Below are 19,184 nucleotides of genomic sequence, written 5' to 3'. Positions count from 1 at the left end.
ATCTTTTAATGCCTGATCTTGCTCATTTTACTCATGGAAAGGGTCCTAATTAACCTATAAATAATGACTGTACAACCAAGTATTACATCCTTGTAAAGGACATGTGCTAAGGAAGGCTTGAGCATTTTAAGCTGCTGACTCTGTTTTTTACCATTCCTTTGAATCACTATTTTCAGATACAAATAAGCTAATTAACTTAGTTAAAATAAGGTAAATTTCATTCCAATCTCAGCATATATCAAATCTGGACACCACTACCATGGAAAGATTTGTTCACCAGAGGCAAAAACCTTCCAATGTCCTCCTGGCTGAATAAAAATGTATTTCAGATCTTTTTAGTTGTCATTGTTTGTAATTCATTTCTAAAGTAATTGAAAATACCCAGATATTGGTTTAATCAGTATTTTTGTGCTCTGAAATTTGAGCTGAAGGAGGACAACCAAAGGGAACACCCTGCCCTTTGTGACTGAAACCACCTTGAGAATCCATTCAGGAGCTCCAGCACATCAGACAAAGGCCTGGATTTGTTTGGAGCAATAAATGATAGAGACCTTTACATATTTGAAGTGCAACAGATGGTCCTGCAAGGAGAACAGAATGACTGGCAGACAGCACTTCGTTAGAGGGGCTTGGAATGTCTTCAGCAATTACACAGGCAGTGTTTTGGGGGGAAGCCCTGTCATCTCTGGGATTCTTCCCATGGAAATTGCTGTGATTTCCTTGTTGAGATGCTAAAAAATGGTATCTGCTAAAAGCCAGGCAGGGAACTGGAAAAGGGAGCACCTTTGGCCCTCCCAAGGCTGCTCAAGATGAGGCTTCACCTGAGAAGAGAGATGGGAGTAGAAAAAGAATTAAATCAGCATGAAGGCGAAAGAACTTTGGGCACATAAGTGTGAAACTGTAAATCCATGGCCAAGTATTCCATGGAAGTGTAATTCAGGAAAAAAGCCAAGGTTTAGCACAAGGTCCAGCAGGCTTTCAGAAATTGGGAAGTCTATAGGTACAACAGGCAGAATATAAAGGGGAAATCACCCAAAATACCTGAATTACTGAATAAGAACCTCCTTTCTTTGGGGAACTGGTGATTTTTGAGGAGTCCTCCTCCACATGAAACACTGTGGCTGCAGTTCTTCAGGGCAGGGAAAAGGAGTTTTTTGAGGCTGTCCATTCTTTCATTTTCACAGACAATCTATTTCACAAGCCAGCAATTAATAACTACAATTTCAAAGCAAGAGCAATAAAATGCTGATTTTCTTCTGTAGATATAGCTTAGAGCAATTTAACTCCCATCTCCCCCATCCCTGTCATTCCAGGATTAATCTGTTCTGTTCCAAAACCTTCCCCACCAAATCCACTTGGAGTAAAATTTTCTGTGGCAACACAGGCACAAGAAAAAAACGTGTCCTTTCCCAATGTAACTTAAATGTTGATGGAATCATAACTGCATTACTCCCTCTCCAATTAGCAGCAGCATTCTTTATGTTTGCTTACGAAGCGTGAACCGTTCGCTTGTCACTACAAAGACCTTCTGTGGAGGACCTAAAAATACAGCCCCAGCAATTAAAATGACAACAACAGAGGTGGATTGGTCACATCATGACACAAAATATCCAGCTGTTTCTTCCCAGCACAAGGACATGAAATATTATGAGGAAATTCTGACAGGCTACGTAACGCTGCTGGATATTCTGGGGGAAATCTGGATTTCCAAGAAAGGAGGAGATTGATGTGGAACTATGTCTGAGCTCACAGATTGATTTTTTCCACTTGATCAGGATTGTCATTCATGCTTTTTATCTGTACAAATTTCCCTTTTTTCTCTGCTGGAACTTTATTTTGTGAGAAATTCTCTAAATCTAAGAAAAATTCGAGGTGGAGTATCCTCAAAAATAAGGCAAAAAGTGATCTGATAGGGTTAGATTTAGAAAATCAGATTTTAAACTTACTTAATTTGGTTGTGTTAAAAACATTCTAAGAGTTTATTAAGACCATAAGTCTCATTATAACAAACAGAACATCTTTTATAATCACATCTGTCTGCTGCTGGTTCCTGCCTATTCTGCTTCCCAATCAGATGGGAAGTTATTTGTAATGCATGTGGGGAATTTTAAAAATAATTTAGAATATATATTTAAATAATAAGAAAGGCTGAAAATGAAATGTTTCAGGTTAGTTTTTCCTAGTTAGCATTATAGGAGGTAGCTGTAGAGATATAAATATAGATATATTTATCCTTCCTAGTTAGCATTATAGGAGGTAGATATAGAGATATAAATATAGATATATTTATCCTGAAGTGATATTTAGCTTTGATTTCTAATACAGCAGGAGAAAATAAGTGACACACACAGAACCAGCCACTCAAGGGGGGAAAAATACCCAAACACTGTCTATAGAATCCACCTACAGATATGTCCTTGGAGAAAAACTGATGAGAAAATTATCAGGCAGATTTTTCCTTGCTGTTTCCTTCCTGGAAGTTTTTGCCTCTCCTAACAGCACAGCCATGGCAAGTGATATGTATCAGAATTCATCCATGCAGTTTATTTTGCACATCAAATTGATTATCCATGACTTCTTAGGCAAACACAGGAATGCAAAAAACATGTCAGCTGTTATAGACAGAATATATGGGCATTGCTCTCCTTACTTCACATTTAGAAAGAGCAGCAGATAATGAGCTCAACCATTACCTTGAGAATAAATTTCATTTCCAAGTTCAGGAGTATCTCTGGATTCTCATCTGTTTTGTGAACCAGAACTTACAGGTAGCTCATAACATTTGTCTTCTGAGCTGTGTTTGTCTCCAGAGTAATTGTCATAAGTGGGCAAAGGCTTTGATGTCCTCATCCTCATGCCTTCAACCATGATGACCTTACAGACTCAAAGCAATCACTGCAAATACAGAAGACAAGGAAAAAATTTAAGAAATAAAAGCCCTGTCTTTTTCCTTCCTTAAATTCCCAGAATTCATCTTCAGATTCATGCCTGTAGCAAAAAAAAAAAAAAAAAAAAAAAATCAGACTAAAATATTACCCTTCTGTATGTTTCATCTGAAGTAATTGCTTGGCAACAAACATCTCTTGCTCTGCGAGTATTCTGCAGTGAATTTATTCACATCAGGAAAAACACAGCAGAAAGGTGTCTGGTTTGAAAGTTTCCAAATCAGACACCAGGCACAAAACCCCAGAGTGACAGAACAGGCAAGACATAACCTGGGACCATTCTGGGGACACACAGAGCATCTTTTCATCAACAGCCACAGGAAATATAAGACAACCAAAAGTTTTGAGATCAGCAGGTTTTGACAAACCAGTAATTAATCCTGAGCTGTAATAATAATAATGTGTGTTTGAGCAATATGGCATAAATATAATTATTCTTTGCAGATGTTTGCTCTTCATTACAATGGAAACTGTTCCATTCTGCACTGTGGTAACACAGTGGGATCAGACCCCATTTTTATGAAGACACCAAGCACAAGATGTTCAGTCTCAGAAGGTGAATTCCAAGATACTGGGCTGATAAAGGCATTTGAGATTCTGTAAAACATATATCATACAATAATTACATTTCATTATGTGGTTTACAAAAATCTATTCACTGAACTACAGAAGCTTGTCAGGCATTCTTTATTCCCAAAGAATAACATTCATCCATGAAAACAGTCTGATTTAAATAACTGAGTGCTGGCAGATGAAAATTACTGGATAAAGCAAATAGTGTCTTATTGAAAATCAAAGCTACAAGTTTGAGTCACTCTTACTACTGAGATACTCACACCTGACCAGGCTTTAGGTACTGGAAATGCCATCTGTTTTCAGACACATTGGCCTGGCTGTTGGCAGAATCCTTGCAGGATTCTGCAGTGAAATCAAACAAGTCAAAGTCTGGAAGTCTTGAAAACTTGGCCCCTGAATGAGTGAAAAATGCAAGTAAAACACGAAGTTGCAATCACAAGACAGGAGTGGAGATGGAGCTGCAGCTGGAAGTTCAATCAAACCCCTTTGTGTGAAGTGAGGGACCACTACTCAGTTTTGTATTTGGCATCAGACATCAGGACCTATGGAGCAGAAAACCAGGGAGAAGGCAAAACTTGTGCTGGGAAGATCTGAAAGATTCAGGGAGGAAATTGGTGGGAAGTGCCCTTGCTCTCCTGCAGACCCTGCCCAGCAACTGCAGGGAACAAACGAAAGGCAGGAGAACACAGCACATGGATCCTAAAGCCACAAGGGAGCACAGGGGAGAATCAACCCCCCTCCTGTCAGGTAGAGCAGAGCCTGTGTCAACAGGAATCACACACTCCCACTGTTGCTCAACAGATGTACTTGAACTAGAGATAAGGCACTTCAAAACTGCAGGGAAGTTATGTGCAAAAGGTGTTGCCTCCCGTGCCTCTCTCCGTGCAGGGAGGGAACACCAGGCAGGATTCAGACACCCAATTCTGCAGTAAGGGAGGAAAAATGAGCACAAGAATTCTTGTCAATACAAATTATCCAGAGTAGAAAGTGGGGGACAACCTTATAAAGCAAAAGCACAGAGTCAATAATACATTTATAAATCAGAATACAGCAAGTACACTTACCACTGGAGAAAGCTGAGAGTAAATCTCTCCTGAAGAAGGCTTTAAGCCCATTTTCCCATTTCAAACCTGTATCACCAGTGAAGTGCCATAAATGAATATTCTCCTGCAGATAAAGTGGTTGTCTTCACCTTTTGGCAGCTGCAGTAAAAACAAAACAAATCCTGCAAGGAGGTTTTACTCCTGAGAGTAATCTCCTCAAAGAGTGAGGAGAAAGCAAGAGCTAAAATCACTTGCACAATCATGTTTCATAACTGTTCCTAGGCTGGTGCTATTGCTCTTTCCTGAGTACAAAAAATGCACAAACTTTTCTCCCTCTTCTACTAAGAGGGAAAAAAAAAATCTGCTTATCTTTGGATACACAGAGACTTTGGAGGAGCTCCAAACAATGGAGCACTGTGTGCCCCACTCATCACACAGACACTGAAGAAAGAGTGTGGCAAAGAATGCACAAAGTATGTAATTACTGTTTCACAAGATAATTCCATTATTAATACATCCCCAAAGATAGCATGCACAGCGCTGCAGTTTAATTAGATGGTAACTGGAGGGGGTTTGAATTTATGAGGTAATAAATATATTTTGGACTAATAAACTCCAAGGCTGAAGTGTTTATTAATCTAGAATATAAAGATTACATAGTTGATAGGAGACAACCTCAGGTTGTGCTGAGATGCCTGTTGTTTATACACTTCAAAATTAATATTTTCCTCTTTTGGGAGCAAGATTAGAAAGCCAAGATTGCTGTGGATGGTGCTGAAAAATACCAGAAACTGCCCAACAGTTCTGTGTTCTCACAGGTAAAGGCTATTTAAGTCTCAGCAGATGGTGTGGTTTTTAAGGTTTCACCTTTTAATCAATTTATCACCTCCTAAACTATTCAGTACTGCAAATAAACTCCCTTCTGACACTGTCAGTGCCTCATTCTGATGGTAAAAACCACAGATTCCCCTGTAGGATAACCAGAGCCTTTACAAGGCTATCAGACCTCACCTCTGTTCCCCCCAGACTCTCAATTCCATCTTCATTTTCCTGCTCTTGCATTCACCTGCAAGACCGCATGAACAATTTTGGGAAATGAACATGGTTATAGAAACTTTTTGCCTGGTGCAGCACGTGAAGGATTTGGGAACCAACTGTTGTGAGGATTTATATCCCAACCAGCTGTGCCAGGAAGTCAGAGGAATCAAATGGTCTCATCTATTAACTTGTCCTCAGGTAGTTACAACCAGAGCTTTATAAATTACCCCACAGCTCAGTCCACTTAAACCACATTTCTCTGCTCTTTTGGAAGTGCCAATGCCTCACTCAGGCAAGACAGAAGACCAGGAAAAAAATGGGCATGATTGAAGTCAAAGACCAGTTTTGCTTAAGCCAAAGCTATATTTAGGGCTGAGGGAATTGCAGAGAAAGAAAAAAGGAAGAAACATGAGGAGGAGAAACCTGTGGGATCTTGCAGGTGAATCAAGACTGAACAGTGCAAAGGAGCTGCTCCCATTCCTGGCTGAGTGATGGATGCTGGACAAAACCAGGGCAATGAACCCTGGCTGTGCCAAAGAGGAGAGAGGTGAGACACACCACAGCTTGGATTTACTGGGGAGGAAAACCCTGCTTCTCTGAGCCAGCCTATGGTGCCAGCAGGAAGAAAGTATCATTACCAAGGGCTGTAGAGATTTAAAGATATTAAAGAAACTGTTTATTAAGGAGCTTGGGTGATCCAAATAGAATTGGCTGTGTGTTCAGACAGATTCCAGGGTGTTCCACAGGTTCAGGGCAAAGGCCTCAACACTAATTCTTGGGAAGATCCTACAAATAAATCATGGAAGATGACAAAGAACCATTTCCAAAGCTCCTGCTCCTTCATTCCCAGGCTCACATCCTCTCACCAACTGCACCAAGTCACAGAACCAAGTTTCCAATATTAAATCTCCAGGCAGTGTGTTATTCATACAGCTTATGGAGATGTCTTTACCCTCTGGAAAAACAAAGTTTAAGAAAAATGGCTCCATCTTTGGGGAGCAGTTTAAGTCTCAGGATAACTACATTAGGAAATCTAACTCTATTACTTTCTATCTTACATTTTATTACAAGATTGGTAATAGGAAATTACCAAATAAAATTGGTATTTTACTTGGTAATTTTTTTCCATGGGCCTCGTCTAATATGAAAGATGGTGATCATCAAATTTATTCAAGTTTTCCTGTCAACAACATCATTAACCAAATCCCTCAATTTCAAAGTAAATAAAAGCATCTGGGCTTCTTGCACAGCAAGACTGACTTGCATATTTAAGCCTCATATATAGATGAATCTGCACTGGACCAAATTTGCATATTAATGAAGGACTAATTGCTCTTTGCAGTCAATTTTATGCAGATGAATTTACTCCTCTCAGTACAATTTTCATAATGTTCGGAAAGAACCAAAAAATGTAAAACTTTGTAAAAAAGTACACAAATGTTAGACAATCAAGGAAGAAATATCCTAATGGCTTCCAACAGCTTTACATTAAATTGTATATAATTCATCTTTTATACTGTTGCTTTATTTTAACAGCCTCCCACAAAGAACAGAACAATCCATGGAATAACTTCAGCCTATTCCCCCTCCTCGGTCTCACATTTTAACAGCTTGTAATAACCCATTCTATGATCCAGTTTCCAGCTGGAAGGATGGAGCCTGAATTTTTAGGAGAAGTGAAATTTGCTAAACAGGAATTTATTTGCTCCCAGACATCCTCATGCCACAGGACAGTTAGGACAGAGTTTGTCCCACACATTTTGAAGGTGGTTTCCTATCCAGTTTTGCACTATTAAGGAAAAAATGTCCAAATCTTTGTTGAGCCTCCCCTGAGGTAAAGTATAAAATATCAAAAGAAGGAGAGGAAAATTCATGGGAAAGAAAAACACCAAAAAATGCTAAGGAGAAAATTATAATAAAGGGAAAAATATATGGAAGTTGAAGAGGAAGGGAAGGGGAAATGGAAGGAGAGAAAAATGATGCTTCAGTGTGTTTATCCAGGTCTGGCTGAAAAGAAAACAAGGATTTAGGAGAAAGTCCAAGGCAAAGCAAAAAAAGAAAAGAAAAAATGCAGCCACAAGTGTAGCCACAAAAAAGAAAAAGAACAGGAAAGATAATGAAATAAGAAATAAGTGAGAATCAGAGAGCACAGGATACATAAAGAAACAAATAAAAGGAAATACAAACCCCACAGTTTTTCCTCATTCTGCCAGAACAGAAGGGCAGAGTTAGTGGGAATGCTTCAGGAATGTGAATTTGCATGTATAGCCTTCCTCCTGCCAAAGAAAAAATCCTTATTTTAACTGTGAAGACTGATAACCATAATATTTATATGTATCACAGAATCACTTACAGAAGACCATTTTAATCAGAAAAGGAATTGCATAAAGGAAAGTTACAGCTTTAAATGACTTGGAGGCCTTTGTAGAAGGAACATGGGAACACAGCTCACCTTCCCCACATCTGCCTTATCTCTGATTGCACTTTTTGTCCTTCTCTACAGCTTTTGCTCTTTTAACATCTCCTTTTTGAGGCAGAGAGAATTCACACAGATATATGATGGGTTTATAGTGGTACCAAGAAATCTTCTGTGGTTTTACTCTGTTTCTTCTCTAATTTCCTACTATCCCTCTTCCTGGGCCTTACAGATCTCCTATGATCCCACTATTTGGCTCCAGAGAAGCAACAGTTCATTAAAAATTGTCATGTTCAAAATAAAATAATCCTCAGAATGAACATCTTTTGGCTGAGCTGTCAAATTCTTCCAAAGAAGAACCAGAAAATCAGCCAGGAGGTCACTTTGGCATCTCTCCTTCTGCTCTTTCCCACCTTGATGGCTGAAGAATTTTTCTGGGATAAAATCACTCCTCCATGACCAATAAAAGCAAAAGTTTTATGGAGGTAAGATCCCATTGCATGGAGAAAAAGGGAAAAAAAGGCTTTAGGGAGGAGGAGTTGGCAGAAAATCTCAAACCAAGGGGAAGGACAGGGAAAATGCCAAGAGGCTTTCACTAGCACTCAAAAAAGAACAGGCCACAGAACAAAGACAAATAGAGTTACAAAATAATAACATGAATAATTGGAAAAGAATGACAAATACTCCACCAGGAAAATATTGGAATGCTGCTGCTGAAGAATTCTCAGTGAGGAAGCAGGACTCAGTTCAGCTGGGCAGCCTGGAGGTTTGGCTCTTAGAAGTTATTTAACAACAAATTACAGCTCTTTGTGAATACTTGGAATTCTGGATTATTAATCCAAACTGTTTCCCTGTTTTGCTCACAGAGGAGAAGGAAGGGAAATGTTTCTCCTTTATAATTTCCGTACATTTATAATTTCTGAAACCTGCTCTGGGCACTGCCCCTCTTTCCCCAAAGATGTCTGGTTCAAGGCAAGTAATGATGTGTGAATGTAAACAAAGATAATTATTCCAACAAGAACAAGATGTTCCACCCAAAATGATTTGCTTTCCAGTGGCTGAGATTCCTACTTCTAATCATCAAAAAAGGTTAACCTGACCAGATTTAATTAACCACTTAATACAAAAATAAAGATGCATAAATAAGGGGGGAGGGAGCTCATGGAGGCAACAGTGAATCCAAATAAATCCCTCAGCAAGCACAAACTCTGGGCTGTTATCACCTGATTACACTGATGTAAGAATTCCCAAGTTTTTAGATCAACTAGGCACAGTTTTGCACTTGTCTATGTAGAACTTGATTAATAGATTGTTGTAATTATTATTAAACAAAGAGAAAAAAAAAAAAAGCAAGAAACCACATCCCTAAAATTCAATGATAAAGTGAACCCAGTGTTACTTCTTAATACTGTGCTTCAAATTCCTAGATGAAGCCAAGTGGTTTGTACAGATTAATTTCCTCATATGTATGTGTGTGTGTGTATATATCTGCAGATATCAGACACATTCTTAAGACAAAGTCACTATTTTCAGTGAAAAAAACAGTTATATTCTGGAATATTCCCTAGTAATGGAACAAAAACCTTCTATTACAACAATAAAGTAATTTGCAAGTATTAAATGCCATAAATTTGGAATACTGCAAAATATTTTACATTTCAAAGAATGTTAGGAAATATTATTGGCCCTGGATCTCTGGACAATGTGTGCAGCACTTGCTGGTTGTGCTCAGAGTTACCAAATATTGAGTATTAAAGAGGAGAACTGGGCATCAGCCCTTCCATTTTCTCTCAGTAAAGTTTAAACATCCCTTAAAATAAACAATTCAGTGCAAACCAACAGATCTGCTATTGATTCATTCTCTTCATAAAAAGTAACAACATCGTGGTAAATTCAATCTAGTCAACGAGAAGTTTATGAGCCTAAATCTATCAAAAGGGCAATGAAAGCTAATATATAGTGATTAAATAACAATCTGTGAGGAAAAGACACCCAACTTCCAATTCCAGGGCACTGGAATCATCTCCTGATGAAAAATAGGGTTTGAATTGTTCAGAGGACACTGCAGCCATTTGCCCTTTTTAACAGCCTGGGAGTTCACAAGGCAAGATTAACTTATCATTGAACTGAAGTGGATCTCAAATAAAGTTTTTTTGATTAAAATTTCCATTTCTGTGCCTCCTGGCAGTGCCAATATTGCTGGAGCAGGACATCAGCTGCAACACCAACTCTGGAATACACTGCCATAAACTGTAAATCAGCTTTGTCCTACTTTAATATTGGTTTAACAATAAAAAAAGAACTTGGTTGTTTAATATTTAAGTAGTACAATTATCCCTTTAGAACTGATCCAGGAGGACCCTTCATGGGTACAGAGTGTAAAAACAAGGGTGGGTGAGTGTGGGTTTGCTCCATGAGGAGAGTTTGATTTGTAGGGCCCCGCTGAAAGGTGAATTTGTGTGTGCTGAGGGGACTCTGGAGCAGGGGAAATCTGTCCTACAGTGCCAGGGGCAAAACTGAACAACAAAGCTCAGAGCAGGGAGCTGGGAACAACACCCCTGGCCAGGCTGGTGCCTTGGTGTGGAAGCCCAGACACAAGGGTGGCTTTCTCTTTGTGGAAGCCAAGGTTAGAGCAAGTAAAGTCTCCCCTCCCATTCTCCTCTCCTTCCCATCTTTTGTCACTTCAGGCTGAGTGAACACAGAAAAATGTCAAGTTTTGGGAGGAACACTTTAAACATGAGCTAAATGCTGTCCCTGAGCAGAGAAGCAGGAATGTTCAGATGGCAATTTTTGTGTTTTGGGGGAAGGTCAGAGAGGAAGTCCTGCAGGGTGAATCAATCACTGCAGGGTGATTCTGGGTGCCAGTGCCCATTTCTGCCCACCCTGAGGACTCTGCTGTGCCACCAGGGCATGGCCAGCCTGCCCAGCCAGAGGAGCTGTGGGTGCCATGGGTGCCATGGCTGCAGCACTCATGTGAGGAACACAAGCACAGAGTTATTCACTACTCACACAGATGGGTAAGGCCACTCTGAGATCTCTGCAGACTTGTGAAATCAGGATGACGTGTCTGGAATTCTTCCTCTGCTCTCCACTGCTGAAGTAACTCAGGCAAATGCAAGTTGGCAGCTCCTTTAAAGACTCCAATTTACCCATTTTACATAATAACTTTCAGCTGCATTAAACACAAACACACAAAAAAAACCAGGTAGCACCAACAGTGAAATCTAAATTTGGATTACTCACAGAGAAAACACACGAATGCTGAATGATTTTGCAATTAAATCAGAAGCAAAATGAAGTCATTTTTACACTAAGCTGGATTGTCCATGGGACACATCAGCCTGCACCCAGAGGGAAGTGTAGGAGCAAAGTTCTGCACTTCCTGAGGCAGCTGAGGAATGGCAAATACATCCTCACACCTCTAGACCTGCTGGTTCCTCCCAAATCCAGAACAATCCAGTCTCCTGGGGCATTATAAAGCCCTTCTCAGAACAGCCCTGCCAAAAGCAAAGTGCACATTTCTGTATTAAAGATTCTTTATTCCATAGCTCCTGCTGAGTGCATGGCTGTCCCACTCCTTGGGTATTCATTTATTTGTTGCTGGGCACAAGAAAACCTGAAATCATAACTCTCAGATTGGATTCATTTGGTATTTCAATTTCCAATCTAAATTTTAATTAACTCTTTTACTTCAGCATTGCATTTCATCATGATGAACTACTTGGAGCAATACACAATGCAGAAGCTCTATGGAGTAACTGAATGTAAAAATATTTACTTAGAAATTTCCATTTCTTTTTCTCCAAACTGTTAAAATAGAATGTACAGACCCAGTAACAGAAATATGAGGTGACAGAAGAGAATGGGCCAGATCCTGGTGAATCCACTCCATTTTACAGGCACATAAAACTGAACTGGCCTCAGCTTGATATAACTGATACATCTCAAAAATGAATGATAGACATGAAATGGCAAAAAGGCTGGTGAGCCAAATTCATCTTACTGGTTTGGGGTTTATTTTCTATTATTCCCTTTCTATATTTTCAAAATATTCCTTAATGCTCTTTCCTTTCAGAAGGAAATGTAAGTCTATCAAAATAATATTTACAAGCTCAGCTGCAGCATCCTCCATGGTAATTCAGCCTGGCTGTTTGTTGCTCTTTGTGAGGAATAGTTCTGCTTGAGCTCTCCAAGAGAAGAAAACAACTCTGTTTTCCTGATATACTTCAGATTCAAATTATTGAAGTGCAGGATGGAGAAATGAATTAGATAAAGGCAAATGTGGAATTCATACCTGGCTGCTGTGATGAGCTCACTGGTAACTGATAAAGCTGTGAGTGTTAAAAGAACTTTAATGAGAAATGATATTGACCTAAGTGCCTGTGTTATCAGCACTACTGCCTTTAAAATAAATGAAATTTAAAAATATTTAACTTGCACTTCAGCAGTGTCCACTGACAAATATTTTAGTTTAATATCTACCTCTGACTTCCATTAAAATACCTTTAGATGAGAATATCAAAAGCAATTTCCATCTTAGTTTGCTACAGTCCCATAACTTTTTATGCTCTTATCATTAAAAACAATTCCACCTTTTTTCCTCTGAGTAACTAATTCAAAGACAGATGTAACACACATTTTTTGCTACCTCCTCTCTAAATTGACAACATTGTTTCTGTGCAGCCTTTCAGAAAGTTTCCAGCTGCAAACAACAGAGCCCAGAGCACAGGGGCTGCTGTTCCTGGTTACTGCTGGAAGAAACCCCAAACTATAAAGTAACTCTCATGATTAGGATGAACTATCAATAATAATCTATTTTTTAAGTGCAGCATCCTATAAATCCTCCTAATTAGTAAACTAGATGTCTTCTTTTTAGCAAACAATCCCCAGCCTCCCTCCTTATTTATTTCCCTGAATTCAATTATGTTTGCAGCTGCTGGCCCAATCACCTAAATGACAGATTCTGGATGGAAGGGAGAAGCTGGGCCATAAACAATAATTTCATTAGAGTTCAATTTAAAGGATTTGCCTGCACCTATTTTCTCTGCTTTATGAAGAATGTTGATGCTGTTTCCTCCTCTGTGGCTCTGCTCTCCTGTCAGGAGATGCAACAACAGCAACAAGAATTTCACACTGCTCCCAGTCCATCCTTCACTGCTGACTCCATTGGATTCTCCTGCAGGGGAAGGACCATGAGGATAAACAGGGAAGGAATGATTTCCAAATCTGGGCTGAAAAACTGATGAAAGTCAAAAAATTTAGTTGGTTGCTAAAAAGGAATTTTGTTAAATAAAGGTTAGGAAATATTTCTTTAGAATACAAAAATAACAGAATTACTTCTGCCATGAAAAGTCATGGAGGAGGAGGAGGAGGAGGAGATATTCCTGATGGTATTTACCTAAATTTTACTTTAAAATCCATCTACTCCCAAAATCAAATCAGTTATTTCCCCAAAAACCTTCCAGAATTAAATTCAGTCTCTGGATGACAAACTCTGAAAATTTGGGGATGGAATCTAAGCCATTCTCTACCTTGAAGGATTAAACAAGATAGAGATGGATCCCAAACTGTGGATGTTGAAACTCAACAACATCCAAACCATCACAGCTCTACAGCTCAGGTGTTCAAAGAAAACCACATTTCCTCCCCTCACCTGCAACACAACAAACCTCCAAGATATGTTCTGAAGCTGTCACACCCTGAATGTTAAGCCAATATTGGCAGAATTATCAATTTACAATATTTATCTCCCAATGAACAGTAATTGGGGTGAGTGTGTAAAATTGGATTTGTATAAATGAAAACAGCAACCAAAGGGGAGGCAAACAGGCAGCTAAGGCCCTGAGAGAGGAGCTTTGGAGAGAGGAACTGCACAGCATTTTTATGTAACACGTGGGGAAACTGTGCAGCATGGGAGTTCTGAATGTTAATTCTGCAGCTGTACTAAATCCAGTGTGTCAGACTCTGTCTGCAAGCAAGCCAGATTTAAGGAAGCACATTTGTACTGCAGCATTGGAGGCTGAAAAATGGTTAACTTGGTGAAGTTCACCAGGAGGAAGTTTATCTAGGAGGCTAAGATGAATTCCAGTATTCCTTCAGCAGTGTTTCACTTCAGAAGTAGCTCTTAGTTAAATAGTTAAGTACTTTCCTAAGTATTCTTTCATTAATTCTCTCCATTAATGAAGAAAAGCATGGCATGAGCTAGAACTCTTCAATTAAGATAATGATTATCATAACCAGATGTTTTGTTTGACAGCTTGAAGGATATGGGTGTGCTGTGATTTAGTTCAGAGATTTTAGTTCAACTCAAGACTTCCATTAAATAACCTCACCCTCATCTCTGATTGTATCAATCACAAAACCCCCATTCTGAGGAGATGTTTGGGGTCTTTTTTTTTTTTTTGTGACAGAAATGTAAACAAGCTGCTGAGGGCTGGGGTTGAGCAGAGCAGGCAGGAGCAGGGTACATGGCAGGGAGATAACACCCGTGGTTAACAAGCACCCCGTTATCTCCCCGGAGCAGGCACAGGAGCTGGGCCTGCCCTCACCCTCACACAGCTGCAGACAAAGGCTGGGGCAGGGGGAAAGCCAAGGATCAGCTCCCAGTGCACCTCAGCACTGCAAACAGCACCCAGCTACTGACAGAGCTGGGACAGAAACATGGAACGCACAGGGGAAGCTCTTCGGTGGAAATGAACTTGTAGATTGCAAACGTGGTCTGGTCAAAAATTCATCTCTAAAATTCATCTCTGCATTTCCTCCTAAACCAGACAAGCCTGGCCACTGTGCTTTGGCTGAACAGAAACAAAAGTTCAAGTTAGTGGTTGCTTTCCAAAACAAAAATAATTTTCAGAGTAAGGAGTACTTTAATTTCACTCTACCTTCTAAATTAACGCCTCTGTCTTAAGTTTTACAGCCTGATTTTACAGACACAGCAATTACTTTTAAATTTGGTAAGATGTTTAGTCAACTTCAAGCAAAAAAAAATCCTTTTCATACTTGTAAAGTGTTATAGGCATAATCTGGATGATCTAATTACATGACAAACATGGTCTGATTCATGGATAACACCTCCTAATAAACGAACACACCTCTGGTAAAACAAAATCTTTTGTTAGAGAAGAAGTAGAAAAGGCCCCCACATCCTTAAGAGAATTTAAAATATTGTCACCAAGCTAAAAACAGCAAGTAAATATTAACTCTGTGAAGTGCAAAACAAGTTTTATTGACCTGTGAGGTAAATATTGACTGAAACGAAGCAAATATTTATGTCCTGATGTTAAAGGGATGAATCCCCTTCACCACAGCAAACCAGATTTTGTCTACTACATTTCTGGGTTGGCATTTATTCCAAAAGGTCTGAAAGGAGATATTTCCTTTTCCAGACATCTGCTTTTTAAAAACAAAATTGTCTTTCCTCAGTGACTAAATTGGATGTGCACCCAGAGGGCTGCAATATTGTACAACACACAGGTTTGACAAATTGCTTTCAGACAGAAAACCCACCTGACTAAAACCTGACCAGACAACAACATCCAGGACCCCTCTTTGATCCCTGAAAAGGTAAACAGAGAGTCAAATTCCATTTTATGGGTTATGGTAGGAGATTAATTTGGGTTTGGAATGTAAAATGTACTGTGTATCACACACATGGTGGCATTGCCAGGGCTGTCCTGTGCAGGGCCAGGAGTGGGACTTGGATGATCCCAGTGGGTCCCTCCCAACTCAGGATGTTCTTTGATTTAACAAGGAAAATACAGAATAATTAAGGATATTATAACTACTAGCAGGTACTACAAATGGAATGTAAATTAACAAACCCATCTACTCCTTCCTGGTAAATCCCCTCATGTTTACACACATGAGAATTCATTGCACAACTGAACGATCCACACGGGGATTCACACGTTCAGATGAGCAAATTAGACGAGAAAAAAAAACCCTAATTCTGAGAAACTTCAAAGATCCTGCTGAAAATTCTGGCACCTTTAAGGACACCCATTAGAGAATACCCACGTCATGATCATTACATCTTCTGACCTAAATACCTCCGTAATGCTCTAAGAGCAGCAATTACCACACACCTCCCGAAATTCCTGCACATCTGAACAATTTCTGAGTCACTGGATTGAACAGATCCTCCAGTGTCACTACAAGCAAAGGCCGGTTCAGGAAACGGCTTCTCCACCTGGTCCTGATGAGCACGGGAGCTGCTCCTGCCTGCAGATAAAGACAGAGGCTGAGCACCCTCCTGTGCAGGCAGCAAAAACTGCAGCTGCCCTTTGTGGCTCCGCCGGCTGATTCTCATTCAAGGCTTTATCTTCGCCTAAAAAAAAAAAAAAAATAATAATAAAATAAAACAAGACTCCGGGATCTAATTCAGCTTTGGAACAATGACATGAGAGCACTGCAGAGGAATTACCCTCAGTTTAGAATGACTTCACAGGAATGAGCAGGCTGCCGTACACAGAGGGCTTGTGAGATTTCTGGAAACCTCAGCGAACGGGGTGATGTCATTGCAACACAAAAATATCTGCTTCGAATTCCTCACGAGTCTCCTTGACAAAGCCTGGAGGATCAGGGTTCAGCAGTGAAACTCAGCCATCACCTCAGGGCTGTTCTCAGGGCTCTGTTCTTCACTGTCTGGGATACAGGAGCTGTTTGCTTGGGCTCGAAATACAAACTGAAGTCAGGGCTTGCAGAGTTGCAGGAGCCAGTTTTGAAAAGATGGAGCACTCAAAGCTCAGGAAACATTTGGATTTTAAAAGTTATTTGAGCCTCTTGGCAGGACTTTCAAATCCTTCAAACAGTTTAAACTAAACTCTCTTAATTTTGCAGAAGTCTTCCATGCTCAAGCAGCATTTTGGGTAAAATGAAGACAAACGAATAAAGCCTTTGAATATTCAGGACATTCTGCTATCCTACAGACTCTTACCAAAAAGCCCATTTTTTTATCATATCATTAACTAAAATTGCTTTCCCTGTATCTGAGATCAACTCCTTTAAATTCCACCCCAGATGATGCTGCACACCTCATTTTTAAAGCACCAGCTCCCTCTGATGAAAAAAAGGTGACACAAAAGGTGAAGATTGTAATCCCTTAACCTGCTCAGCTTTCTGCAGAGCTCCTTTAGGACACAAAATATATTCTTCTAATATTTCTGCCCATAAAACAAGCTCTCAGCAACTTCTAGGAGGGAGGAACTGTTGCTGCAGAGGTCAATACTGAGCTGCCAGGGCATCCCAGGCAGAGCTCCACAAGGATCAGAGTTTGTTCCAAAGTTTTCATGCACTGAACAACCCCAGGAAGAGCAGGTACACACTGATGGAAGTGCTAATTGCACCAATTAAGGAGGTACCACCGGTTCCTGGGAGGATGAGAAAGTCTGGGACACTTCTGAGTGTATAAACACCTGAAAATGTGCCTGGGCACTCTGAAATTTATTCGTGTCCTGGGAGTAGAATCCAAACACAGATTGGTAAATTTATCACCAGGTATTCCATGACCTAATGTGCCCAATGCCCATGGGAAAAGACTTCCAATTTTCTGTGAATAATCTCCCAAATCTCTCCTGTGTCAGGAGTTACTAAATCCAGAGGTCATTAATGGCACTAGGAAAACATACCTGTTAAATAACAACATCTCTGAAGAGTTACACACCTTCTAATGAGCTGTGAATTGGAGATAAATCAGCAAGTGACCTGCATGAACAAACACCATTGATTAATAAGCTGCCACGAACTAATTTCATATTTTCAGTGCATGTGGCAATGAGAAACAGTTTGAGAACAACGTGGATTTAAAGCTACATTTGTACTTTAATGCATTTTATAATTACAAAAAAGAAACAGCTGAACAAATCTTTTATATTTATACCCTTCCAAGCGATGTACAGAAGGCATGCATAATTTCCAATCATAAAACACTATTTAAAAATAAAAGATTTATAATTGCTTTCCCTGATTTGAGAAGCAAATTAAGATTTTTTTTTCACATTGTCCTTCATAATCCAAACGCGATGTGTGTGAGTGACTGAGCAAAGAGTGGGAGAATGAACAATATGGCACAGCAGAAGCCAAACACAACAGGTTTGTGTTATCCTTGGAGGGATGGGGACATGGCCATAATATTTTTTGAGTGCTTCCTGCCAGGCATCTGAAATCTGCATTGGTGCTGTTACTGAGCAGTATTGAGATAATTAGAAAGAAAAATTACACAAATGAGAAAGGTCTTCTGAGTTCAGAGGGCCTACAGGAACAGGAGTATGTTTAATACTTTAGTATATTTGTAATAACCAGCCCAGGTTTCTTCCAATCCATCAGCCACAGCCCAAGCAAAACGCAGATGATATGTGACCTGAACTTTCCAGTCGGGAAATTCTAGGCACAGTTTCCAAAAACATCATAAAAGTAGACCAAATTGCCTCCTCAAAACCTACCTCCAAGAGACACAGAGTTTTCAGCTACTTACTTGAAAATAAAAGAGAAGCTTTGTTGTTAGATGGTGGCACTGAACACCAGGCCACTTAACTCTTCCAAACACTTAATTTTCCACTTCATAACTTCTACATCTAAGGGCCCATCCTTTCCTTCTCCAGGGCTTACTGACCCCACAGCATTGCTGTATTCAAACTTTGGAATTAAACCAGCATTTCTGTCCTAACTCAAAACAACACAGCGCCGATTTTCAAAGCTGCTTAGATATTAGTCCCCCTTTCCGTGTGAGCTGCATACCTAAACACTTTTTCTAGAAAAATATCTGAGCCAGGGAAAACAGATGCCATTTCTGGACGCGAACTAATTTATTCAAGAGCATATTTCAAAAGAAAACCTGTATCTATCTCATTCCAAGCCTCTCCCAAGAGCTACGGCAGCATTAACTAGGGCAGCGCTTTCCTCAGGTTTCCTGGGAGGCAAAGCCAATTTCCAGACAGCAGGACTCCCTTAATCGCCACCGACAAGTAATGACACCGCAGTACACATATACTTTTATATCCATCCCTTCATTTCCTTCCTTATTATTGCCCTCCCCGATTAATTTTAATTGAGGCTTTCAATAAAAAGCAACAGGACCCTCCCCCTCGTTTTGGCGGGGTTGAGGCTGAGGGGAGGCGCGCCCTCCTCACGGGCCATGGCGGGGCCAAGGCCGCGACGTTGCCAGAGCAA

At 39.9% G+C, this 19,184-nt stretch overlaps 1 long non-coding RNA gene across 1 annotated transcript; it reads right to left on the bottom strand.

The window, feature by feature from the left end:
• Window positions 1-440: 440 nt before the first annotated feature.
• Window positions 441-19,123, bottom strand: LOC134427734 (uncharacterized). Its single transcript, XR_010030224.1, has 9 exons — window positions 18,490-19,123; window positions 17,645-17,720; window positions 16,103-16,344; window positions 11,028-11,190; window positions 7,790-7,878; window positions 4,586-4,723; window positions 2,694-2,895; window positions 1,042-1,189; window positions 441-821 (listed from the first exon to the last, which is right to left on the bottom strand). It is a non-coding gene; the product is annotated as an uncharacterized LOC134427734 (long non-coding RNA).
• Window positions 19,124-19,184: the final 61 nt, after the last annotated feature.

Source organism: Melospiza melodia, chromosome 21 (genome assembly GCF_035770615.1).
Source record: "Melospiza melodia melodia isolate bMelMel2 chromosome 21, bMelMel2.pri, whole genome shotgun sequence".
Lineage (NCBI taxonomy): Eukaryota > Metazoa > Chordata > Aves > Passeriformes > Passerellidae > Melospiza > Melospiza melodia.
Note: the sequence above shows the minus strand (reverse complement) of the source record. Positions and strands in the feature narration are given on the sequence as shown.